At 43.3% G+C, this 26213-nt stretch overlaps 1 pseudogene across 1 annotated transcript; it reads right to left on the bottom strand.

Moving 5' to 3' along the window:
• Positions 1 to 23076, bottom strand: LOC309890820 (ATPase family AAA domain-containing protein 2-like; annotated as a pseudogene). Its single transcript has 8 exons — positions 23060 to 23076; positions 8662 to 8821; positions 7709 to 7799; positions 7062 to 7282; positions 4746 to 4853; positions 3096 to 3233; positions 1357 to 1470; positions 1 to 210 (listed from the first exon to the last, which is right to left on the bottom strand). The product of its transcript is annotated as an ATPase family AAA domain-containing protein 2-like (transcript).
• Between the last annotated feature and the right edge of the window lie 3137 nt (positions 23077 to 26213).

Below are 26213 nucleotides of genomic sequence, written 5' to 3'. Positions count from 1 at the left end.
CTATACATTTGACAGATTTTTTAAACTAGGGCTAAAAAGCACATCCTCACCTGTAGATCTTTGATCCGGGTAGTACTCTAAGGCATTGTTACAGATTAGATCGATGTCCTTCGGCTAGTCTCCTGCAGCAAGGTACTGGCACGAGTCAATTTGAGTCAGAACTGTTGAAAGATCCATCGGCTCTTTAATCCTTGTGGCATAGTCAGGTACCTGCAGATCAAATACAAGCATTCAGAGGTTTTCATAACCTTGCACACTGTCTACCAAAATTATTCTGAAAACTTTAAATAAACGACTTCCTAAAAACCCTGAACATTTGCGATGCATCAGAAGTTGCTGAAATTAATCAGTTTGCTTCTCAAAAATGGAAGGGCTCTTTCATTTTTCATTAGAGCGGCTAGGAGAGGACAACAAGAAGTAGGGAGGTCAGAAGCACATGCATGGTAGAGAAGAAACACTAAGGGTGGGAGATTCATTTCACTTTGCTTCAGAAAATCACAACAGTGAAAGCTGAGCAAGCCATCCGGCATTCTCTTCGTTGTCGACATTGAGGAAAAGGTGCATGAATTGCACCTGTGAAGTACCTATTGCAGGCATCTACTTTAGAATGAGATAACTGGGCCCTGAGGTGCTCATTTCTTCCCTCAGACCAGAAGAGGAGACTAATGACCAGTTCAGATGAGGACATATGTATCTGTCTAGATTTTTCACAGCTCAAGAACCTAGGAGAAAAGGGGAAGAAAAGCCAGTGAATGCCCACAAGAAGAGGACTTTGCTGATCCGCAGGTATATTCAAGTTACATCTGTCTTTGAAATATACGCCCCTAGTTTAGGCTTATCTCATAAATTAAGGAGAAAAAGGCATCTAAGCAGCCAATTGGAGGAAAAAGAAAACACACTGCACTTATGGTTGATTCCTATTGAGGAGTTCCAGATGAAACAGAGAACAGGATCTCAAAACTTATTTTTACAAACTGCTGCTCTTATTCCTGTTCCCACAGGAACTGACAGTCCAATAAAGGGCTTCAGACTTCATTAAAGTAGTCCTGTAAATACTGTTTGCAATTATAAGGAAAGATCTCTGTGCTTTTCAGTGCTGTGACACGCCTACATATCAAAGCCTTTTCACGAGGAAACTGTGTTGGCATTTGGACTGGCTTTTTAGAATGAAACCAGGGCTTTCAGCGAATAATCCCATAAGAGACATTTGAGAGTCAGCAGAAGTAAAAGCACTGCCTCTGCTTCTTGCAAAATCCTTACAGTGCAGCCCTAAAAACAAAGTTGAACCTCACCCAAAATGCTGAGAAATACGAACACTGAGAAGTTACAGACACACACAGATCAGCACTACTTTACCTTCTGTGGGTCAACGGGCTTTGCAAATTCCCTGAAACGTCTGTCAGTGGCAAGTCTGTGAGTAACGTCCCTCAAGAAAATTCTAAGGTCACGCAAGGTATCCTCCTCTTCCTCCTCCAACATCCCTACTTTTGTGGGGATCATTCTTGTGGCTTCTGAGGCTCAGCTGGTGGTGCTACAGGCACGACTTCCAATGTCCAATCAACTTCAATTAATCAGGAAAAATTAGCCAATTTACAGTACTCAAATACAAGCATATGACAAATTACTGACAGAAAATGACCACCAAAGCAAAGCCCAACGAGCTAGTAACTTCGATAGGAAAGTTTTAGATGTACTTCTCATATCCTCCTCACCTCTTTTCTTTACAGGAGGCTTAGCCACTTCATTTAGAATTAGGTCCTCAAAAAAAGATGCTCTCTCTGCCCTACCAGGCAACTCAATATTGCACACTTCTCCAAATTCCTTATTAAATAATTTTTGGATCTAAAGCAGAAGGACGAGAGACATTTCAGATTTAAGGCCACAAAAAACTCATCTTCTATTCCAAAAAGACGAGTACCTTTTCAAATTAATAATAACCTGAAGAACACAAACTGAAAAAAGTTATCTTCCTGGCCTTAAAAGGCTACATTTTCACAGGCTGGCACAGCAAATTCAAATATCACCTTTAAGAATCACCTATAGAATTAATGCTCGGTGAAGGGATTGTACGCTACACTGATAAAGTAATGGCTTTCACCACATCCAACAGCGCCTCCTTTGTATTTACTTGCCTTGCTGCAGCCTTTACTTAGAACCTTTATGGCTATAGAGGGAAGAGAAAGGCTTCAGCAGACAAGTGAGGGCTTTTTGCTGAGTTTTTATTTCTCTCCCAAAAGGTGTCTGAAGTAGCTAGTACCTCTACGTCTTCCTCCATTTTCAAGTTCTAGTATTAAAAGGTAGGTAAGGAATTTCACTACTTATTTTAGAAGGAATTTACAGCCTGTACAAAAACTTCTGTGGGAACTGAAGCACTTTCAAAGCAGTTGATAATAAACACGTCTAGGTAAGACCCGTTCTCTTCCCCCAATGACTGAGACCAAATCATCAGAATGACAACAGCGTGGTCCTGTTTTGGGCACCTTCCCTTAATGTAAACTCTCAGAAGTCAATGAAGTTCTGCACGTACTTTTACTACAGTTTATTTAGGAATACAACTAGAATTCGATTCCAAAGTTACTTTAGCAGAAATTGGAACTCAGCTTTCCAGCTTGGAAAGCTTTGGCCTATATGAAGAAAGAAACTGATTTATTTATTTATTTTTTTAATCAAAGTGTTTCAATTCTCTACTAAATTGCATTATTAGCAGTTTACCCAACATAGCATGGAATGGCAGACTGTCAGAAGAAATCTCTTCAGTAAGAACATCCTCTTGTCATTTCAAGCACTTCATATTCTTGACTGAACCACTTTGTAGCCACCAGAATTATTGTATTAATTTATTATTTGCATGTGTGAGAAGGGGGTGAAAGTCACTTGCTTGACTCAGAAAAAACCTGAAGCAGATGCTTTCACAGTATTCTTTTTCTCTAAGCAAATTTTAAGTGATTTGTTAGGGTGCCTGAGTAATAACAGCATGCATTTAAGAAAGCACAGCATTTTGATGCTGAAAGCATATATAAATTACAAGACACTGAAGAAATAGTAAGAAAAGTATTGACAAATACCTCTTCTGGGAGATCTGAGTGACGTACATCAGACGTAGCAAGCAGCAAAACTGGCGAAAATGCTGGAATGTTACGTAGTAGAGTTAGAAAAGTAAGTTTCAAGGCAGGTCCAGCGTTGTCCCACCATAAATGGATATCTGGGACATAAATTGTGCTTGGTGCTGTCTTCTGAGCATTTCGGATCAGCTAGTGAAAAGGAAAGCTTGGGTAAGAAAACTAAAACACGTACAAGAACCTCTTAATACATAGCTACATAGCCATCTGACTGCCCCATGAAATGAAACTGCGTGAACAGAGTGGCAAGCATCCTTTCACATAAGGAATTTCTCTGTGCACCCTTTCAGATTATCAGTATTCCGAGAACTCTAGTCAGAAGATGGGAAGGATATATTCAGGCAGTGGCTAGACACCGTAGCTATATGGCCACAGCCACAATCATCGCATAACAAAGAAAGGAAATGTCCCTCTTAAGGGACACATCAGTATTCAGTCGTGTAACATGTCTGTCCTTACTTGTATGGCTGTGGAGGAATGGTTAAGCGAAGTAGGCCATGTGAACATTGCACAGCTAGGAGGCCGCAAGTTAACAAAGTATCGAACACAGCTCAAATGAGCCTGAGAAAGTACGTAAATAAGCCTGAGAAAATACGTGAATGCGGCCTGGGAAGGAATGTAAGTTCTGGGAGGTTTTAGGGAGGTTTCAGGGAGGTTTCAGGTACAAGAACATGATATCTGTTGGTATGCTGGGAAAGTACTAACTGTGTTACTTTGGTGGGAAACTAGCTGATAGAATAGAGAAATGCACTAACCAATCATGAGCTTAGCTTTTGCAATATGTATGAGCTAATTATATTGAAATAGATAAAAGACGACTGAGCTATCCAATAAATCGAAGTTCACTGATCACTCATATTGAGCGTCTGTGTCTTCCTTCCGTCGACAACAAATGTCCTCGCAACATATGGCTCTCAAATGTTTCCACTAAAGGTAAAAATATTTTAAGGTAGTGATGCCAAACAAGAAAATGGATTTCCTGCCTAAAAGTAAAAACACCAAATCTGTTCATTTTTTCTAGTTAAAACCACATCACCGTGCAAATGAAGTGTTTTCTGAATGTTAATGCTTTTAGTGCACATACTGCAACAGCACAAGTTGTGTACGTCCGTGCGAAAACAAAATAAACAGAAGCCCCAAACCTTGGTTGCCTTACTAATATAATTTAGAAGAAGGCTACAAAAAGTAGCCGACATGCAGTCTGATACAGAGCCATCTACTGGGAGCACACAGTCTTAGGAGGCAATGAGAACTACTTTCTGGATCCCAGTGACATGAGCAGCATTTCTTTCCACAAAGAGATGTTCATTAGCAACACCGCCCAGCTTCCTGAGCTGCTAGCAACAGCCTCACTGTAAAACTGGGTATGGAAAATGTCGACATGTACAACATCCAGATTGTTTGTGGTGCTGTCTAAAACAAAAGGGGATTTTCAGACAGAAGCAAACATCCCAGCACATTAAAACAAGGCCACCTCCATTACCAATGAATTTTGTTCACCTTACTTGCAACTCCATTGATCCTTTACATACAGTCAGTGAATCCGATGAGAAGAAAAAGAAAAAAAGGTACCTGTCCGCAGATTTCTTCTGGCGATGCAACGTTTGTAAGCAGAACAGAAAGGTCCAGGGTGTGAACGGGAAACTTCTCCAAAGCGTGCAACACCGCGGGTGCCACGTAAGAAACCTGGCCGTACCCCTCTTTTCCTACTATTAGCAGACGGGGCTGGCATGATGTTGGTTCACAGAAAGCACTCCTAGAACAGGAGTTAAGAAAACAAGTTTATAAATGAGGTGCTGAATAGACACACAGATGTTCCAAGTAATTTTCCTATAGACTTTCTTTTCCCTCCCCAAATAATCCAAATGGCAGCAGTACATTAAATACATGTAAGATTTCCAGTTAAGTTATTCAGTCATTCCAATTGTTTCACCTTCTTCCCTTGTGTTTCCTATTCTTTACTAAACCAAGACTGCAAATTAATATCCCTGCAATCTTGCTTTACTTTATTATAAATTTATTATTTATTATATATTTATTATTTACTTTATTATAAATTTATTTTTATTTAAAAATAAATTGGTGAGGAGCATTTGTTTCCCCACTACAATCAGGCTGTACCTCTGCTGGCTTAAATCAAAGATGCTAGAGACTTAGCCTTGCTCTAAAGCACAGAAAATCTTCTGGACAGCACAGCAATAGAAACTGAGAAAAATAACCGATCCAGCTGTGACAACATGATCTAACTTTCCAACTGTGGGCTTGCATGACTTCCATACTAAAATATCACAAGATTAACACAACTTGGTGGCTTAACAAATAAAGACACCATTCAATTTTTTCTCAAGGTGTTTTAACAAGCCCTTTCTCGGTTTTCTTTCTGCTACATAATTCACTACTGGTTTAACAATCCTGGAAAACAGAAGGGCAAAAGGTGGCAACACAAACCCATAAAGCTGGGGTATTTTTAGCTAAAAGGACAGACAGCACATTTATGTGGTCTTGAGTCTTTCAAAGAATGCCATGGATTAAGTCAACGTGTTCTGGTAGTCTACGGATCACTTTGGCTTACGAAGAGAAGCCTGGGCTTTTCAATTTGGTCATTCAGAGCAACTTCATTACAACTTTAGTCCCTCCACCCTTTCTTCTTGTGAATACCAAGCACCCCCTCAACACACAAACTTGATGTTGCCCCTTCGTCTACCACCCCTCGCACTTTTAACAGCTGGAACTGTTTACAAAGACTCAGCAGACCTGAGAATTTAAACGTAACAGGGATCTATCTTTCTTTACCTGCTGAAACAGAGGCATTTTTTCTCTGGTCCGTTAGGCATTCCATCTTTTAATTCATCTCCAGAAACCAAGGATGCAACGTCATCACTGCCAAACATATCATCTTGTAAAATAGGATTGAAATGCTCTGAAAGGCAAAAGAGGTTTGTTAACTTTCCTGAATAGCCTTTGTCTCTTTCTCTTCCATTAATACAGCTTCTAAATCAGTGCCAAAACCCTTTCTTCATTTGAGAGCACACACTGAAAGCTATTTCCTAGAGTTCAGCCCACCACAGATCTAAGGAGATGGCACAAGGCCCTACAAAGCTGTACTAAGTCCCACTGATGTGTACGTGTAAGGTACGCTACTCTTGGTGATTTTTTTCTCCCCCTTAGAATAAAGAAGATTACGAACAATTTCTGGAGTTGCTAAATAGCTAAAATAAAACAAAAACAAACAAGACCATTTCTTTCTGGAAGAGGTTCCCACAATGAAAGCACGGGGATAAAGGATGTGATGGCCACAGAATTCCATTCATCTAGTAAATATCAATGCTAATTGATCTCACGTGTATAGTACGATCCACAAACATTTAAATTAGGAGACTGGTTAAAAATGATGATAGCTAAAACAATATTTAGCTTAGACCAGTTATACTTGTATCCTGGTCCTGACATTCTTCAGAAAGGAATTAGAAACATTGACCTAGAAATGCTTCCCCTCCAAAGATCTGAGTTTTGATTTTTTAAAGAAAAATAGGTGCCTTATACTTCAAACCTCAAGTCAACCTCTACAAATGCTAATTATCTTAGCTGCCGTCAGAAGCAGGATGCTTCAGTAGAGAACGCATCGTCCTTTACTGTGTATTGAGTCATTCAGAGCTTCCATTTGGCATTTCAGTTTCAAATCCACAATAAAACCTATGCGTTGTATTCCAGACTTGCCCAAAAAAAAGACATGCACATGGAAATAATAAAATTCTACCACTATTATGTCTGAAAGGTTTAAGTTGATTGCACAAACCGCAAGTTTTTGCTTTAGCAGAATTATAAAGAAGTGGATGCTGTGGTTATACCTTGCTGTCGGTCCTCCTTTAGTGCAAGCTGTGCATGCGGGAAGATCTTCTGCACAACTTGTAAAATATTCTCTACTGATCTTTGAAAAAGTGGCTTGAAAATGGGTGATAGTGCTTATACGGGTGAAGCCTTGATCCGGTTTGAAGCTGGAACAACCTTCTTCATAGCCATGAAAAAGTCCTTTGCTTTTATTTTAATAGAATTAACGTCTAGTAGCAACTTCTCCCTACTTGCATAAATCTGAGGATAGCATCGGCGTAGAGAGCACAGCGCAGCTTCAGTACATAAAGATTTGATATCTGCACCACAGTATCCTAACAAACAAAAATCAAACGTTACATCGGTCAAGGCCCAGGTTTACAACATGCAACATTTAAAGAATTTGTAATGCCAAAACCAAACAGCTTAACAGGGAATTCAAAGTGCTACCGCTCTGCAGGGAAGTTTCATGTTGCTCACTGCCTGATATCCTGCGCTTATGCAGCTGAAGCAGACTCCTCATCAAAAACTATACTCTCGAGGAAGATGCCCCAGAACCATTTAATGTTCTCAGACAACAAGAGGAACGATAACAAAGAGTAAATAGATGAAAGCATCTCACTCAGATTGCTATGAAGGTGTGCCAGCTGCCTCGTTGACTAGTTGTGCAGCAAGGCACAAGAGCATGGGTACTGCCTGGTACAAGCTAGGTTCTTTACAACTTGGTCACAAGCAAGAATCCGTTTCTGTTTCAGTCTTACCAATGCATTTCTCAGCTAGTTCATCATGCAACATGTCCGGTGGCTGAGGGGTCCAGTCACAAGTATGAATCTTGAAAATTTCTTTTCTAGCCTGGAAGCAAAATCATTGCATTTTAGCTTGTCCCAAGTTTTCCTTAAAAATACCAACAAGAAACAAACAAACCAAAAGGCAAACAAACAGACAAAAAAAAACAGTCCTCCCTCAAAACCCCTCATCTATTAATACACTTTTCTTACTTGCTCAACTTTCAAGTATTTTACAGTTATTTAATATACACTCTGCATTTTCAACCAGGAAATTGAATATTTCTTATTTGTTATACTGAACTTTTTATAGGAACCTACAATGAAAGAAAAGGCATTTATAGCTTCAATAACAAGTTTCCAAACTACGAGACCTAAGGACCCAGAGGAAAATACTGTAATGAAAAATTTATCCAGAAACATTTCTTTGCTGTCCAAAAAACTTCTCTAAAACTTAGCAAGCTTTCATTGGGACAGTCTCATTACTTCATCACATTTGCTTTCCAGTCAGTAAATTCACAGAAAGCACTTCTGGCACAATGCTTCCAATTGCTACAATTACTATAAAGAAGAAAAGAATTATGACTCAAACTACTACCACTGATCCGGGGCACAATCAAATGCAAACACGTCCCCTATTCACTCATAAGTGAAGGATTGAGACCAAAAACACAACTTCATGATGAAAGCGCCCAAGTGGACTAAATAATTAAGCAAACAGGTACAACTTTGGGAATGAAAGGTTTGATTATAGAACTAACTACTTGGTGGTATCATCCTGACCATATATATCCAGTACCAGATTTGCCCTCCATGGAACAACGCAGTGTCTCCACGTGTCACTCTTTTGTTCAAGTTGTCAATTATTTTTTTTTCCTATAAAGTTGGACTTTGCCATGGTAGCACTAACGTTGAATTTAAGTTCTCACCTCTTAATTTGGCAAGCTGAAGAGGAACTGTCTGCCAAAGCATCCTGGTCTTCGTAAAGCAGGATCTGTAGAATCCAGTCTGTTGGTAGCTCCGATTACCACGATCTCCCCTCTGTTATCTATGCCATCCATAAGCGTCTGAAGAGTTGCAACAATGGAACTAATAGAAAAATATAAGTTTTACTTACTGGTTCAGTAAATTTTGTTACATTCCACATGACTTTTTTGATGCCGGAATAACCTTCTTCCTAGTGGTCATTCAAAACTGGGAAAAAAATAGTCTACCAAGTCGGGGTTTTTTTGATTTGATAATAAATCTGCAGACTGTTAAGTCATCAAGCACTTCAAGACTGTTTGAAATAATCTCTACGTTAATATAAAAGGAGTACTGCACACTTCTGCTCAGGAAGAAAATCACGGAAAATGTCAACTTTGATTTTAGATGTTGAATTTGTTGCAGTGAGATCTTCCTCATCGCACGATTCTATTTGGATTTAAACCATATTATCTATGGAGAGACCAAGATTAGGACAAGAACAGCACAGAGTTCAGCATGAAGCCAATCAGGAGCTCAAGTTTGTATTCTTTGTATTCAACTTTACCCTTCTCTTGCTGGAAGGACCTGCTTTTTGACTCTCCTTCTCTTCACTAGGAGCATGTTCCCTCTTGCATTCGTAATGCTCTTTCTCAGTGGTTTTAGTCTTGTCCTTTGTATCTTGGCATCTCTCTGTAACAGCTGAGGAGGAAAGGTTTTTAGAGCTACATTCAGTGTCAGACTTGAGAGAGGAAGTATGCCGCAATTTCTCACCAGGCTCACAAGACTCTTTGCCGTACAAAACGGTTTCTTTTGAAATGAGGTCACGTTCTTTTGATCTTCTTGCTTTCTCCTTGTCTCCACGGTCATCACATTGGTACTGGGCAAGGTATTCATCATTCCCAGGAGATTTCGGAGGGTCCACGACACTGCACAAAATAAAATCACATTTCTCACTTCTGCTGAAGGACATGAATATTAAGAGTAAAACCTTCCAACGTCGAACAAACAAACAAAAACCTCCGAACTACAGGAACCCTCGCAAAGATATGCCATTTAGAAACCTCTCCTGTGATTAGGACACCTTCTTCAGCTCCCAGAGAAAGTGCTTTTTCCCCTCTTGCTTCTGAAGCCATTGCACTAAAAAAGCAAACGCATCTGTCTCCCTCCACATGCTGCTCTGAATAAGAGCCAGAATATTCAAAGCCACTCTATTTGTTCTCCCCACATAGCCGAAAAAACACCAGTTGAAAGAGTTTTCTACCTCTCTCCACGAATTTACATCCACATATCCTATGACTGCAAAAATAGAAGGCGGGGCTCAGGAGAAACAGCCAGTGCTGGAAATGAAAAAAAGCAGCTTGTTTCTTCAGAGTCTTAAGCCTATGCTACTAGGAACAAAACAAAACAAAACAAAACAAGAGGAGAGGAGAACAACAGCGGGAAATTTACCTATTCTCCAGGTGTTCAATTGCAAAGCCTCCTCTGGAGGATCAACAGCTGTGAATTCAGTGTGCTTAGGAGAAATCAGATCTACATCTGAACCACAACTATTTCAGTAGTATCACGAACTTCTGTTACTCTGAAGAAGCAGTCAGCACCGTTTCTATGTTAGGAAAGAGCTGAACAGAGTCTGTTATTCACATCAAGTAGTCAGGCAGGTTTCTTTAGGAAGGCTGGGTTTCACTAGAACATTACTAGCCTGTAAGCCTCATGGCATCACATTCCATCTTGACTGCTGAACCTCCTTGCTCCCTACTATCTTCTTTGCCAAGATACAGCTGTCCACATTTACTTTTCCTACTTGGCTGGACTGAATTTAAGAAGATCTTGCATCTAAGAAAGGGAACAAAAGCTGCTGCCCAGCAGCGTCTGGCTCAGGGAGGAGTGAGAAAGCTCTGTGCAGCCCCCAAGGTCCGTGCAGCAGGAGGCAGGAGGTGCTCCAGGCTCACAGCAGCAGTTCCCCTGCGGCCTGTGCAGGGAGAGGCCCCTGGTGGAGCAGGCTGTCCCCCTGCAGCCCATGGGTCCCCCGTGGAGCAGATCTCCACGCTGCAGCCCCCCTGCGGGTGGAGGAGCCCCCGGTGGAGCAGGTGGCTGTGGCCTGGAGGAGGCCGCGGCCTGTGGAGAGCCCCCGCAGGAGCAGGCCCCGGGCTGGACTGGAACAGGCTGTGCTGAGCCTGCTTTGCCCGTGACGCTCCTTGTGGAGTGATCTCCCTGTCCTTCTGGCAGCCCTTGAGCCCTTGCCAGCCTCTTTTCTCCCCTTGGCGTTGGAGGAGGGGCAGGGAGAGAGCGCTTGTGCTGGAGCTCAGCTGCCCAGCTGAGGAAAACCACCACGGCTCTGTCTTGCCGCTGCTGCAGCACGCTGTTAGCAGCCAGCACCGTCTGTTCTTCGAGCCTCAGCAAGCCCACAGCATCTTCCCAGAAGGGATCCCTTTCCTTCACGCCTGACAGGCGCCGCCTCCAGAGGCTGAGGGCTTGTGCCCCGTTTGCAAGCGCTTTCTCAGTGCCCCCTTCCCCAGAGACGGATCCCAGCTGCTTGGCTTCACTGCCCTCTGCTGCCAGGCTCCCGCAGCTGCTATCCCAGCAGCGCAGCGAACATGCGGATAGAAGGCTGCATCATCGTGAGTATCCGCACGTCCCCATGTTACATCTTTCATTTCCCTCATTCACAATCGTGTTGTTTGGTCAAGAAAAGTTATCACAAGGAAAAAAAGAATTGTACTTCTCTAATAAGTAGTCTTTGTTGTCCGGCCAGGATCAGTAAAAATCCCTGCTCGCCGGTAACTAGAGCCCTTCATAGACCAGCGGGGGGCAGGGGAAAGGCCTCCTGCCCGGCCGGGCTCCCCTCTGCTGCCCTGAGGGGGAGCAGGCCGTGTCGCAGGCCCTGTGGGTCGGGGTGCCCTTAGGGGAGGGGGGGAGGTGAAGGCCGCAGGGCCTGGAGGCAGGGCTGGGGGCTGGGGTGTTCCCTCCCCCTGTATCAGCCCCTTCTGGGCCCTGTGAGACGCGGAGCTGCTGCCCGGGGTTAGGCCCAAGGTCTCCTGTCAGGCCCGGGGCCGCCCTTCCCCTCGCCCTGCCCTTCCCTACCGCTCCTGAGCCCTTCGTCAGGCCTTGCTGGGCCCTCTGTCCGGCTGTCTGTCTGTCCGTCCATCTGACCCTCTGGCCATCTGTCCCACCACCCTGCCCCGTCCCTGCCCTCTCCCTAAGGAAGCAAAGAGTCCCCGGTCTGCCTTCATGGGGGGAGGGGGGGGAGGGAGAGGGGAGGTTCTGCTGCGAAAAAAATGAAAGATTTCCCCCTTAACGGGCGCCTTGCGAGTTCTTTCGAGTTCCAACCTTCTGCCTTCCTTCCGTAGCAGTGCCTCTAAGGGGTGCGCTGTAAGGCAGCCCTCATCTGGCGCGTTGCTCCTCCGTTCCCCCAAGGAACTGCCTTCAGGATCTGACTAACTCTGGATGCACCCGGTTGTCGCCTTAATTTCTCCTTTAGCTTGCTGAAAACAAGCCGGTTGGGTGACCTTTTGCGTTTCTTGCTTAAAATTTGGATCGAGGAGGTCTGTATTTCCTTACGCTGATGTCCACGCTGAAGGTGCAGAAGGGTTCCGTGCTGTTGCTTGGGTCAGCCTTGTTGCCAGGTTCGGAATGTTTAGCCTACCGGTGCTTCGGTGCTGTTGGGCTGCACTCAGAGTGTGAGCTCTGGGCGGTATTTCTCAAATACTGCGTTATTTGAGCATACAGACCCGAGATATTCTGCGGAGAGGTGATTTAAGGCACGTCAGAACCACCGCTGCGGCGTGTGCCAGCGTCGGACGCCCGTTCGAGTGATCGGGCGGAGCAGGTGAATTGAATTTGGTGCTGGGTGGCGAGGTGGTGTTGGGGGAAGAGCTAGGCTAAGGAGAGCTTCCTCTTGCTCTGCCCCTTCCCATCTCAAATGGCCGCTTCCTGGGGAGATGGGTTCGTTGGGAGGTTAACTACAACGTTACAGTGAGGATGAGGAATCATCTTTAGTCCCGTAGGTATTTGCTGCCAGGCCGCAGCGTTGATTTCAGAAATTGTATTTAAAAAAGGGAAAAGAAAGGAAAGATGTATTCTTTAACATACTCTCTTTTCTCGGAGAGTAGATGGAGGAGCTTCAGCAGTGCCCTTCCTCCGGAAACGATTCCCAGTGTCTGCTCAGACACTGAGGAGGAAAATGGAGGAGAGCCACCCGATAGAAATAAAGGAAAGAAGGGGTCATGGATTAAGGGAAAAGCACTACTTAAAAAATTGGTGCTCTCTAAAAACGGGTTAAGGGTTTGGGACCTGCAGGTGCTGCCTACAGCTGTGTGCGTTGCAGTCGTGCCTGTTGCCACTGAGCAAAACGGGGAGAGCTGCTTTGTCGAACGCGGCGTGTTAAAGCACGTGCCACTGCCTGGAAGAAAAGCACGGACTTCCCTCGTGTGGGCCTTCTTCCCTAGCGATCTGTGGTTTACCTGATGGTTTCCCATAAGCTGAGAATGTTTAAAAGAAAAAAAAACAAACAAACAAACAAAAAAAAAAACACCAACGTTGAGAGTGGTGAGGCAGATCCTCACGTGGGGACTCAGAATCAGCGGTGACATCACCATGCGAAGCATTGTGTGCGCTTCGGGTCGGGGCTGCTGCGAGCCTCGCAGCGGGGAGGGAGAGCGGATCTGGGGTGCCTCTGGGTCAGCCCTCTGCCCTGGTGGCTTCGTGAGCACTGAGAGTTTGACTCCTGTGTTCCCAGCTTTCGCTTCCGCACCTGTGGTGTGGCAGAGCCAGCGAGCTGCTTCCTCAGCTGGAGGAGGAAGAGGAGTAACCTCAACATTGCCGAGGTAAAGCACAATTATGGAAAAGATTTGGCAAAGATGTGGGTTGTACCAGCGCGGCTGCTGCAGCTGCAGCAGATCCTGGAGCATTGGAGAAGATAGAGAGGGGTTTCTTCATGAAAAGAATGCTGTTAAAAGTGTTTTCATGCCAGAAATTAGGATAAACGCCTCTGTTGTTTGACATCCTCTATTGAGCTGGCACATTGGCATTACAGCGTACCTGGCACGCTGTTTGTATTAAAAAAAAAAAGGTATTTTATTCAGGGCAGGCCAGAAACCTGCCTTGGCACTTGCACATCGCAGCAATGCTTACAGACCCTGCATCCTGGCCTGGCAGCCAGGATCTAAATCCGATGGTGCTGTTGGTAAACTGAAGCTCAGGAAGCGCTTCTGGGTTTTTCTGTCCTTCCATGTGAATTTTTACCCTGTGAAGATGGTGTATTAAGCTATTTTCGTAACAACAAATAGGTTTAAAAGCAGTTTCAGTTTAACATCTACACGCTTGGGTGTTATTAACAGAGCTTTGTATACTGAGCTGGTGCTTGGTAGGAGAAAAACCATCAATCTTACCTGGGAAACCTGGACCCCCTCAGCTACATACTGCTATGAGGAAACTCAGATGTAAGAACACACTTAAATAACACCTCACCAGAGCTGTTGTGCTCCTGACCACCAAAGGCACCTTTTTCCAACACCGTCGTACTGGAAGTTGATGCAGCTGGTTCCATCCATAACGTGTGACTGTACAGTGCTGTAAAAGAACTATTTTTTCACAGCTTTGGAGAAAGTGAAGCAGAGAAAACCACGCATAACCACTGATACCTGGACCCCAAACTGCCACAGACTGACAGTGATGCCCACTGGATATCTCCTGATACCCTGCTGCCTTCTGACTGCTCCAGCAGAAGTCCCGTTTTAATTAGCCAGCAGGTCCCTCTGAGGGAGGGACTTTGCTAAAACCCCTGCCGTAGGAAGTATCCTACGGGAGCCAAGTTGCTAAACTGATGTGTGGTTTTCCCTTAACCCCCTCACCCCTGACTTTCCAGCTCCTGACGACACTGCCAACGTGTGCAGTGTCACCGTGTGCCATCTAGGTGCCAGCTGCCATGGTTTATATATTGTAAAATTAGTGATTTGGGACTCGTGAGCACTGAGAAGAGGTTAGCAATTACTTAAGAGCTTTCCTTGTGTCGCTCTGGGGCAGGGAGATGGGTGAAACATCTTAGGCTTGAAAGTGATTCCCTGCAGAGTGACGTGCTCAGATCTGCACAACAGATCTGTCGTTTTGGTCACCTTATTAGATCCCTGCTTGAGAGGTTGCTTGCAAGAATCGATTCCTCTTCACCTTGATGTGTCAAGCTAAAGACAAATCTGTGCCGAAGCACTGTCTGATCAGACGAGTGCCTCGGTTCAGGATTGTTCTTTGACAGCTACAGAAACAGCAGGACGATCAGCGCCTTCAGGAACAGATGAATTTGATCTTGAGGCTGTCGTAAAACAGGTCCCTGAAGTTTGAAGACTCTTCAAATAGTTTGGGCCAGCAAGGAGCAGCTGTACGTGGCGGCTGCGGTAACTCGGGGCTCCGAGTCTCAGAGAGCGTGTTGACAGGTGACCCCCAGCTGGCTGCTGGAGGAAGCTGAGGCAGCGTTCAGCTCTAACCTTTGCCTTCTTGGCTGGCATCTTTGCACTCCTGCTGTCAGTGGGTGTTGAGTGTCCTTCCCGGCAGCCTCAGAACGTGCCCTCAGATGTAGGCAGCGTTTAGCAGCTAGAATTCCCTCAAATAGAAAGAGTACAAATGATGCGTTTTCTGCTTTTGCTTTGGAACTCTTAGCTTGAGGTTTTCCTGCAGGCCTTGAGGTTTCTTGCAGCAGCAGGGATGAGTTCTGTTAGCAAGAGGCTGTTCTGTGCTTCGACTGTGGGAAGATGAATGGTTACGTGTGCACCGTTAAATATAACTTGACACCTAGCACAGCGCACTTGCAGCCTGTGGGGTGCTTTAACAAGCAGGTAAATCAGCAGAGGCTGTTTTGCAGCCGGGGTGATGCTGGGTGATTAAAAAGCAGGGGCAGAACAAGGAGTTTCTAGTGTTTGTTCTTGCTTGTCATCCGACTCTCCACTTCCACTGTTCTTTAAAAAAACAAACAAACAAACAAACAAAAAAAAAACAAGCAAGGGGTAAGCATCTTAATATCTTTATTATAAATGGAAGGCACAAAAGAGGCCAGCAACAGAGACTGTCCAAGAGAAATGCTTTGTGCTTTATAAACAAACAAGGAAGTACCCTTAGGTGGGTGTGATAATCCTCCTCTAATGCGTTTTTGGGGTGCAAAAATAGATTTGTTCCTTTCTTGCTCTTCTCTGCAGGACAAAGGCAGAATAGGCACTGCAAAGTTCAACCAGGGAGGTCAGTTTGTTCCGTACTGAGAAAGACAAGCCTGTAAAACAAACTAGACAGATTTTCTTTGTACTATTCATCTTCCTTCAGCAAAGGCAAAGCTTATGACACTTGTTGGTGTGTATTTCCAGACCCCCAGCTACTGGCACTGTAGCGCATCTCTAATTCTTTGGTACAAAAGGTTCAAAATCTCTTAATGCAAAAATTTTACCAGCACCCTGGAGCAAAAACAAAAGAAATCGAAAAATCAAACCGACTTCTATTACAGACCTGCTGAGTGCACCAGTTACTCACTTTTATTCAGGCTTTCAGGGGCAACTTCAGTTGGTTCAGCGCTTGGATTGCTATGTTGGCAGATGTCAGTTTAAAAAAAAAAAAAAAAAGCTTCTGATCTGGTCCATTCAGCTTTCCAATCTGAATGGACCAGATCCATTCAGATTCTGAACAGCGTTCCCGGTCTGTTCAGGAAAATGGAAGGCAACAAGCAAAATGATGAGCTCCTTGGGCAGTCAAAAGAGCTAAATCTGGAGAGAGTTTTGAGTCAAACTTCCATGCTAAGGAGCACCAGTAATTGTTAGAAGTAGCTGCAGAGGAACCTGCATGGCACTGGGTGTGTTTCTGAAGGTGCTAAAGGTCCGAAGTGACGATTCCTATCCATACTAAAGAAGAGAAGGAAACCTTGCACTTAACTACTGTTTTTATTCCCTTTGTCCAGCAGTCAAAAGCAGTAACTAATATGAGAACCCAACTTTTCCTCTCTTTATTTTAGATTTGGGAAAATTCCCTGCCAAAAAAATATTTCCTGGAAAATTCACTAGTGTTTGTGTGAGTAAAAGCTTCCAACCTTTTTTTTTATGAATTTGTAAGAACTATTTCATCCACTTTTGTCCAGAAGAGTCAGAAATAATTTGCACAGAAATGTGCAGCGTTTTATTGAAAGGATTCAGAATCACTCTAATTTGAACTTTATCTGGTCTGGTTGCAGGTTTTGTGACATTTAGTGTCTTTAAAAAAAAAATAAATCAAAATTTCTAGCTTCATATCAGAAAAAAAGAAAAGAAAATGCTTGTGGCTAAATAAAATGTGTTGCAGCTCTGCTCATCGAAAACTCATTGGCTGTTAAATTGGACCTAAGTCGTCTTCTCTAACCTTTCATGATCCTGCAGCAATGGATGATGATGGATATATGGATTAGGGAACAGCACGTGATGGCAAACCTGTGGTATTTGCTACAGCGCAGAAAGAAAAACCAAATTGCTTCCAAAAAATCAAAGTAATCCAAAATCCTTGGTATCATGCAGCCATGCCACTGGCAAAGTGAGCATTCCCCTGCCTCTCAAAGCTTGCTGTACCCTTGATCTGCTGTCTTGCTGCTGTTAATTGATTGCAACTCTACGTGTCTGATCAGGGCTACGAGTTGTTCTCGATATGGAGATCATACAACATATACTGTGCACGCTTGTGTGCATAGATATGTTTATCCTGTATGCATGTACATCCGTATGCATATTTGTGTGCTGGCCCCCAGATCCCTCATGTTACAAAGCATCGGCCTCGAAGGCATACTCATCAAAATCTTTTGTAGAGCCTCCATTTTTTTCTAGTTCCCTCAAAATGAGAGAATTTTTACGCGCTCTCTGTGTCGAAAAGGCAAAAATTCTGATTTTCACTGTCGCTCTCGCTAACTTTCTCTCACTCCCTCCTCGTGTGTGTATAAACACAAATGTGTGTATGCGTATGCACATCTGTGGCTTTAGATGCACTGGTATGTTTTTTGCTGTACAGGCAATAAAGACGGGGAAAGGTTTTTGTGTTTTCTTAATAGGTGAAGAAATCTTGAAGACCAGAGATTGGAACATGCTGAATTTTAAATTAAAAAAAAAAAAAAAAAAAAGTTAAATTGTCCGGCTGTGGAAGATGGAGCCTCATTTTTGCAGCCACTTTGAATCACGCGTTCATCTCTAAATGCGCTGTTTTTTTTTGTTTTTGTTTTGTTTTGCTTTTTGGTTTTTATTTTTTTGAAGAGCTAACTAACCCTGGCTGCGTCCAGTCTGAGAGAGCATTCAAATGGACTTGCTTCCTCTCTTAGTTATAAGCTGTTTAAAAGCGCATCCTATGTTTGAATTGTGGATGAGAGGTTCCCTTGGCAAAGTGAGGAGGAAAATTCTTCCTACCCCTTTATTATTAATTCACGGATTCAGTCTTGGTTCGGCCTACAGGAGCAGTTAACTGGAAGCCTTTGAAGATCGATAACTTTGCTGAGGTTGTCCAGGTAGGTGAAATCGAAGACCCACAGTGCCTGGAACGTGCTGTTTAATGCGTCCTAACTGTGTTCTAGAGAAGTTATTTGTAGCCATAGTTGATTATTGACTTGCATGTATCATCAGGTGGTTTTTTAAGGAGTGACTCCGTTTTCAGGCTTCCAGATGTGCTCCAGGTCATATTATTGAGGACGTGGAAGAGAACGCTTGCTGACAAAGCTCCTGGCAGCTTTACAGAACTTTAATATTTAGTTAGTTCATGTAACAGCTGATTTCAAGGCTTTGCTCTCTTTGAGAGACTGATAACTTGATTTGATTAACTGAAGAAAGCTGGAAAAATGTTCGTTCCTCATTATTTTTCACTTGTTACTTTCTTTCGGGTTACTTTTAAAAAGAAGATTTCACCGATCACAAGCCAGTAGAAGACTTTCAGCCCAAGCAAGGGTGAAGACAGCTCTCTCCAAGAGCAGAGGAAGTCCCTGTGGAGAGAACCCGAGCTTGTTAGCAGAACTCGTTGGCATGTCTAAACAAGGAGACGATTGCAACTTCTATTTCTATTCTACCTGTAGCAAGGTATGGCTGGCTTTCCTTTGCTTTGCTTTTTTTCCCCCTTTTTTTCAGGAAGGAGTAGATTAGGAGGAGGAAGCACACTGGTCTTTGGTTAACTTGAGAACCAGATAGATTGTGAATTCAGTTGTAGCACCATTAGGCAGCAGCATGGCCATTTTTGAGGCTGTACTCTATTTTCCTTGTTGGTTTCCTTTTGGTTCCAGGGAGACAAATGTGCCTACCGCCACTGCGAAGCTGCTCTGGGCAATGAGACGGTCTGCAAGCTGTGGCAGGAGGGTCGTTGTTTCAGGAATGTCTGCCGATTCAGACACATGGAAATTGACGTGAGTGCCTAACAATGTGTTCTCAAAATAAATCCACAAAAGCATTTTTCAGTGCCGTAGGTGTACTGATTGTGCTTTTGCAGGATAGATTTGTTTGCTTCAAAATCATACTGGTTTCTGTTACCAAGAGAGGGGGTGGGAGGAAGCAGAGGGAAATAAAATCAATGCCTTAGGTATGTCTTAGCAAGATATTTGTTTATTTTTTTTTTATTAGATGCTGAGAGTTTTCTCAAGAGATGCAGAATAGCTGTTAAATAGACTGCTAAAACCTGCTGGAGCAGGGGGGTAATAAACAGGCTGTTCTATCCTCATGGGAGCAGGCTTGATAATGAACTATCAGGTGTCTTCTGACCCACAGTCCTTCAGATAACGCTGTTGTAGCTGCCTGGGGTAGGAAGTGGGGAAAGTTAAAGGTGCAGCAGAACTAAGTGTCCAAGAAGTAGTTCTAGACAGGGTTAGCCTAGGCAATTTCAGATGTTCTTTTTCCCTCTGAATAATCCTAGTATAATCCTAGGTGTATTAGTTTAAGCCACCCTCAACGGATGTCTGAGAGTGCCTGTCTTCTCAAACTGAGTGATGACCAAACTAAATGTGCATAGTGGTTACAGCTTATGCAAACTTTGTGAATATGCCCAGAAATACTACACTTAACTGAGAAACTGACCTTTGGAATGATGTTTCAGCACTGTGTTGTGACAGCTGTCACGATCTGGAGCTGTGCATCTCTTTGCAAGCCTCAGGTGCATGTTATCACGAGCTTTTCTTTCTTTCTGTCTTCAGAAAAAGCGCAGTGAGATTCCTTGCTACTGGGAGAACCAGCCGGGAGGCTGTCAGAAAGCCAACTGTGCTTTTCATCATGCAAAGGGACGTTACATCGATGGACAGTTCTTACCACCAAGCAAGAGTGAGTTTAGGTCCTTTTTCTTTAAGCGCTGAAGAATTAATTTTGAGTAGTACTTAGTGGGTGCCAATCCTGTAGGGGGCATCAGGTAACTGTTCATTTGTGAGTGCAGGAAAAGGTCTGCAGTCATAGGTGTGCTGCACCGAGTGTACTGCTGGTGTTTGTTTTCTGCTTTCGTGCTCAGCTTCTCTTTGCTTTGTGTGATGTTTGCCTTGCAGTTTGCTTCCTGTTGTTTCCTCTTTTGCTGGGTGGTAGGGAGATGTGTTGTTGTTGGAAGGGAAATCATTGTTCACGGTGTAAGCAGTGATGGGATGGGCAAAAGGAGATGCTGAATTCGTTGTCTGTGCGGGTTATCTGCCTTTGCTACCATCTCTTTGCATTGTGGTCAAAGTTTTAAACTGCCATATTACCGATGATCCTCCTCTTCCTCTAGCTACACTGCCAAGTCCGCCTGAGTGCGCGGACAATGATCTGAAAGTGGCTCAGATGTCACTGCAGCAAAACAAACTTTCTGTCCAGTCAAATCCCTCTCCACAGCTAAGGGGGTGACGAAAGTGGAAAACTCTGAAAATGTCCCAAGCCCTACACACCCTCCAGTTGTAATCAATGCTGCAGATGATGATGAAGATGATGATGGTGAGCATGTTTTGGTTCTTGGAAGGAATTTGTGCTGTAAATGATTGTGTAAATCTTTGGTTCTTGAAGGAATTTGTGCTGTAAATGAATGTGTTAAATCTTTGGTTCTTGAAGGAATTTGTGCTGTAAATGAATGTGTTAAATCTTTGGTTCTTGAAGGAATTTGTGCTGTAAATGAATGTGTTAAATCTTTGGTTCTTGAAGGAATCTGTGCTGTAAATGAATGTATAAATCACAGATGACCTGAGGTCTGACTAGCGATAGGGCAGGCAGTCTGGCCAGGTCACTGGTGGCTTTGTCTGGCAGTCAGTGGACAGAAGCTGAAACGTTGGAGGAAAGCTTAGAACCACTCCTGGCTTTAGCTGGTCTTTTGTGTAAAGTTCTATGTGAAACTAGGAAGGAAATTTCTTTTTTCTGTCTGAAGAGCAATGTGTTGTGTAGTAGTTAAAGCTGCAGAGAGAATCTAGAGTCCTAGATGTTTTGTCCTAGTGTATTCTACTTAGGAGTTCATCAGGTCAGTGTAGCTGTTTAAAAACAAACAAACAAACAAACAAAAAAAACAAAACAGCAACAAAGTTTTTTATATGAACCATGGGCTGAAGTGTCACTGCATGAGCTACGTAATCATGACCAACCTGGTCTATGCATAACTGAATCGATTTTTCCCCTTCAGACCAACTTTCTGAGGAAGGAGAAGAAACTAAAACTCCCGTCCAGCATCCAGCTGCGGAAGGCAAAAATGGATTATGGGTGATTTCCACTCGGAAAGGCAGTTCTACTACTACTAAACAAGGTATGCCAGCACCTTAGTAGGATAAATCAGAAGAACTTGACAGTTAAGTCAAAAGCAGCGTGGTGTAAAAACACAACAAAATGTAGGGGTGCTGAATGGAGTCGGTTATTTCCATGATCTCATTTCTGCCATTAATACCATCATGTGCCCATTGGGTCAGAAAGGTGAACTCCTTTTCTTTACTTTTGGAGAACAAAACAGGGCCACAGCATGGAGTTTAAATGGCTGCACGTGCAGCCTTGCAACCACTGTTGATAAGCCATATCTAACGATAGAGGGATCTAATATCGTGTAAATGGATTAAAATGTGGATCTAATATCGTGTAAATGGATTAAAATTAAAACTACATTTTGAACCCTGAAGGATGAAAGGAGGGGCAAAATGCCATTGGTTCTATGGCTCTTTCACTTGTGAGGAGTGTTGACAGGCTTTATTCGAAATACTTCAGAAAGTTCCTGAGCGCTAAGAAGCCTGAGGACCTGTGGTCCTCAGTGAGTGCCTCTAAGCCTGTCTCATGAACTGTTTCCTGTTTTCAGAGGGCAATCTGAATTTTGGAATAAAAACACTTGAGGAAATCAAATGGCAGAAGATGAAGGAAAAAAATAAGAGACACGGTGGTGAGTTAATATTGCCTACTTTCTTATCCTGTTCACGGCAGGTGATGGTGACTGGGAGCTGCTTGAGGGACAGACTTCCATTTTTAGCTGGGGGCATAAAGCAACCTGATTCTCAGCCAGCTGGTATTCTAAATGGGAGTTCAAAGGGCAACCAGAGGCAAATTAGTCACCTCTCTTCTTTACATGCTCTGCTTGCTGTATTTTTGACAGTAACAAATCATTTAAAGTTTTTTGTTCTTTGTGATAGTTTTTTATGTTGGGTAAACTTCCTTACGTTTTGGTTGCTCTGAACAGAAGGTTCTTCAAGATCTTCTCTTCGTCCCGTTGATTCTTTGATTTTTCCTGCTCCAGAAGAGGAAAACGTCCGGACAGTGGTGAGAACTGTGACAGTGTCTTCCAAGAAAGGTAATAATGAATGCTTTTGTTTTGATTTCATTACTCCTAAACTGGAGGGTTAAGCAATAATTAAAACAATTCACCCATGTTAGCCTTCTGGTGCTGCCTTCTGTTCAAAACGTGCTTTTATGCTTAAAGTCCCTGGTTGTACTGGAAAGATTTGGTGCTCAGGTTAAGTGCAGTGGCAGGAGAGAAAAAAAAAAGTGTCAGTATGCCAATAGGGGGGTAACTGAAAACCAGAAGAGTAACGAGAAGAGCGAGCTGTAGAAGCCAGTGCTATATAAGAAGCAATTTCTGAAGCATTAAAGAGGCGTACAGTGGCAGGTGTGGACACAGTATGACAGGAGTTTGTGAATAAATTGTTTAGAGCTGTGCAAATGCCTTTTAAAGGGAAAAAAGTGTGGAAGTACTTTTACTCGTAGACATTCACCTTAGAAAGGAATATTTCTCAGCATTTGCACCTAAGAATATTCTGCTTGCTTATGCAGCTTTGTTCTGCACAAAGTATAGGTGTCAAGCAGACTCAGATTCACTCTCCACTATCTCAGCTGGAATTTGAAGCAAGCACTGAGACTATTAATATTTTTTTTCCATGTTAATTATAGTTAAAATATGAGTTTATGTGGTTTAGCTGTCAAAAGAGTGTCTGACTGGGGTTTTTTGGACATGGGCTAACAGGATAATATTTCTGTTGGCTACTGGTTTCTGTGAAATAGAAAAAAAAATTCCCTTTTGTTTTAGGGGAGGAACCTGTGGTTCGAGTAGATCTTGCTGATAGACAAGGAAAACGGAAAGCCTCCACGGGTAAGAACTTTTTACGAGCTGTTACGTAGGTGCTGCCTTCTATATATGACTGCATTAAAGAGTATTTGTGATGTATGAAAGGAAAATACATTGCAGTGGAGATCTGTGTTGACGGCAGAAATGGCAAATAAATAAATAAATAAATCATTTAGCAGCTGAAAGGCAATTCTATGAAAATACGCTTGAAAAAGAGAAGCTTATTGTTGACTGTTCTCAAACCTTCCTGCAAAGAAAAGTTCTTACAATATTCCTTGTTTTCTCTGAAGATGATGTAAGCAGCCTTCCAGTGAAGCGCAGCCTTGCTGAAAGGCTGGGGAAGAAGGTAGAGGCTCCGGGAAATGCTGACAAAGCACCCAAGAGAGAGACAGGTACTAAACGGGCATCTGGATTGGATTCCTGGGTTTCGTATTTAGTCTTTCTGTTTGTCCTTTTCCAGTGATGTTTCTTTTTGCATGTTGGCTGAGGTCGTAATCACTGGGATTCAAAGTTACCTTTCCTGTCTTGTTTTGAAATGTGAACCTGAAGTTGACATTATGCAGCCTCCCTAATTCGTTCTTTTTCTGTTTTGCAGTTCGAGTTTCCAAGTCTCTGAAGGACAGGCTGGGATTACCTCCTAAGCAGACCAGTACTGAGAGAGGTAACAGCTAGATATTAAATATGCTTTCTCCTCCTTCCTTTCCACGAACTTGGACTGCTTTCATACATCCCTACAAACTAATTTAAACGAAAACAAAGAACTGACGCCTCTTGCTTGAGTGCTGAAGCTCTTCTGACAGCCACTATCAGAACGCTGGCTCTAGGTGTGTGTTTATTTTCTACTTGTGCCTTGTCGAGGTTTTTAGCTGCTTCTGTGAACCGTTACGTACAATTAGAATAGAACCACTGCCAGGAGCAGGAATTTGAAATGCAGTCTGAAAAAGTAATAAAGTAAAGCAGCATTTCTGTGTAGCAGTTCTCTCTGGATAGGGCTGGTCTTCAAAATACAAGTGGCTCAGAGGAGGAGGAGAATGTTGTTCTAAGGATTGCATTGTTCTAAGATGCATTATTGGGAACGCTCAAGATGAGTTTTCCTTAGTGCTCTGACAAATTTTGGAGACTTAAAATATTGCTGGACTCTCTTTAAATGTTGGTGCTTCTCCTCATTTCTTGATGATGACAGGGAAGGCTGCCAAGCCGATGGGAGAGATCCATGTGAAAACACTGGAGGAAATCCGTCGTGAGAAAGCTCTTCAGAGACGCGAAACTCAAGCCAAAGCCGAGGCTGAAGGGCATGGTAAAACTGAAGATTCCAGCGCAGGGGCAAGAGCTGCTCGTGCAGGTCGCATCCAAACTTTCTCTGAAGCCTTGTCCGAAAAAAAGAATAATCGCTTGGTAGAAGAGAAGAAAAAAGCAGGAGAATGCCATAGCAAGAGCAAAATTCAGGGTGAGTCCAAGAAGCAGCTCGCTCTGTCCGGGCCCAGCAAAGGGCAGGCGAAGGAGCCGGCAGGAAAAGTCAAGCCGGAAGGAGAAGTGCGTGTTAAAACCTTGGAAGAAATAAAGCGTGAGAAAGCTCTGCGGATGCAGCAGAGTGAAGGAGATGTGCCAGCTCCCTCAGCACAACCCGGACCTGCCCCAGCAGAGCAGAAATCTTTATGGAGCACAAAACTAACAGGTAATAAGATGCTTTAATGCCTGCCCCAGTGAGGTGCTTCCCATATTGAGCAAGTTCAGTTTGCTCAGGATCTGCTTCATGGATAAATGCTGAATGGCTTGCACATTGTAGCCTTTCTCTCTCTCTCTCTCTCTCATGGGACACAAGGAAATAAATGCACAAAGGAAACAAGTACCCAGCTTTCTTTATTTCTGCCGTTGACAACACTTTTTTTTGTCTTTTTTTAAAGCACCTGAAAAAGAAGAAAAGAAGACAGTGGAATTGAACCGGCCTTTTCCTAAACTTTCCTCTGGACCTGATGTACAGGTGAGTCCTCTGTGAAGACACACATACATTCGTACAATTTCTGATAATTCTGACAAGTTTTGTTACTCACCGTGTGCCACCCTCTTGAGTGTGTTCTTACCCTTCAGCAGCTGGTAGGAGCTGCAGTGCAGTCTAAATCCTATCGCCAGCAGCATTTCCAGACAGCTCTGTAATCCTCAAACTTGGAATCAGTCTGTCTATACCACAGCAACAAAGAAACCCTGTTAGCACCAGCTGAAATCTACACAGTTAACGTGGAGGGAATTCTTTTTGTTCTTACTGACTTGATCTGTCAGACATGAAGGATTTAATACAGAAGGCCAGAGTTCTGTGTTCAAGGAAATCAATCTGTCAGTGGATACTGTATAGGGGAACTTGTATGACTTTCTGCTGCTTAAAAAGAATGTGATAAATAGATGTACAGCAGAACATCCTATCTGTTTAAAGAAGCTTGCCATAGTGGATATTGCAGATATGTGAGACTGTGTCCGTAGTAAAGCATGGCTCTTGTTACAGGCAGAATTTTATGGAGAAAAAAAAACACAACAGTAACCTGAACAATATTAATATGCTGTTCCACATCAAGACCATTTTGGAGGGATTGCTGATCAGATTTTCTTAACGAAATCTCCACGGATTTTTTTTTTTTTTTTTGTCCTATTCATGCACTCCTTTTCTTTCCTTCTAGCCCACTCAGCAGAGTGGAACTCGTAAATGTCCAGAGAAGAGCTTTGAAGAGAGACGGTGGGAGAAGTGGCAACAGAGAAAACAACAAGAGAAGCTTCGGAAGGAGGAAGCTGCTGTCAAATCTACTGCTGGCTTCTTTAATACTGAACCAGCAGGGAAAGTGGCAGCTCAATTTCAGGGCCAGGAAGCTAAAAGTAAGTGTTGAAGGTTAAGAGTTACTTAGGTTGTCTTCTGAAATACAGACAGAAGATGACAATTCTCATGCTGTAACTCTGGCTGGGTGCATTTGGCCACGCAGTGCTACGAAGCGAAGGGTGTACTTTCTTTTTCTTAGTTTGTTTCTTTTCCTGCCAGCCA

Source organism: Aythya marila, assembly GCF_965140915.1.
Source record: "Aythya marila genome assembly, contig: HAP1_HAP1_SCAFFOLD_261, whole genome shotgun sequence".
In the NCBI taxonomy this organism is placed as follows: domain Eukaryota; kingdom Metazoa; phylum Chordata; class Aves; order Anseriformes; family Anatidae; genus Aythya; species Aythya marila.
This window is presented reverse-complemented; position numbering and strand designations above follow the sequence as displayed.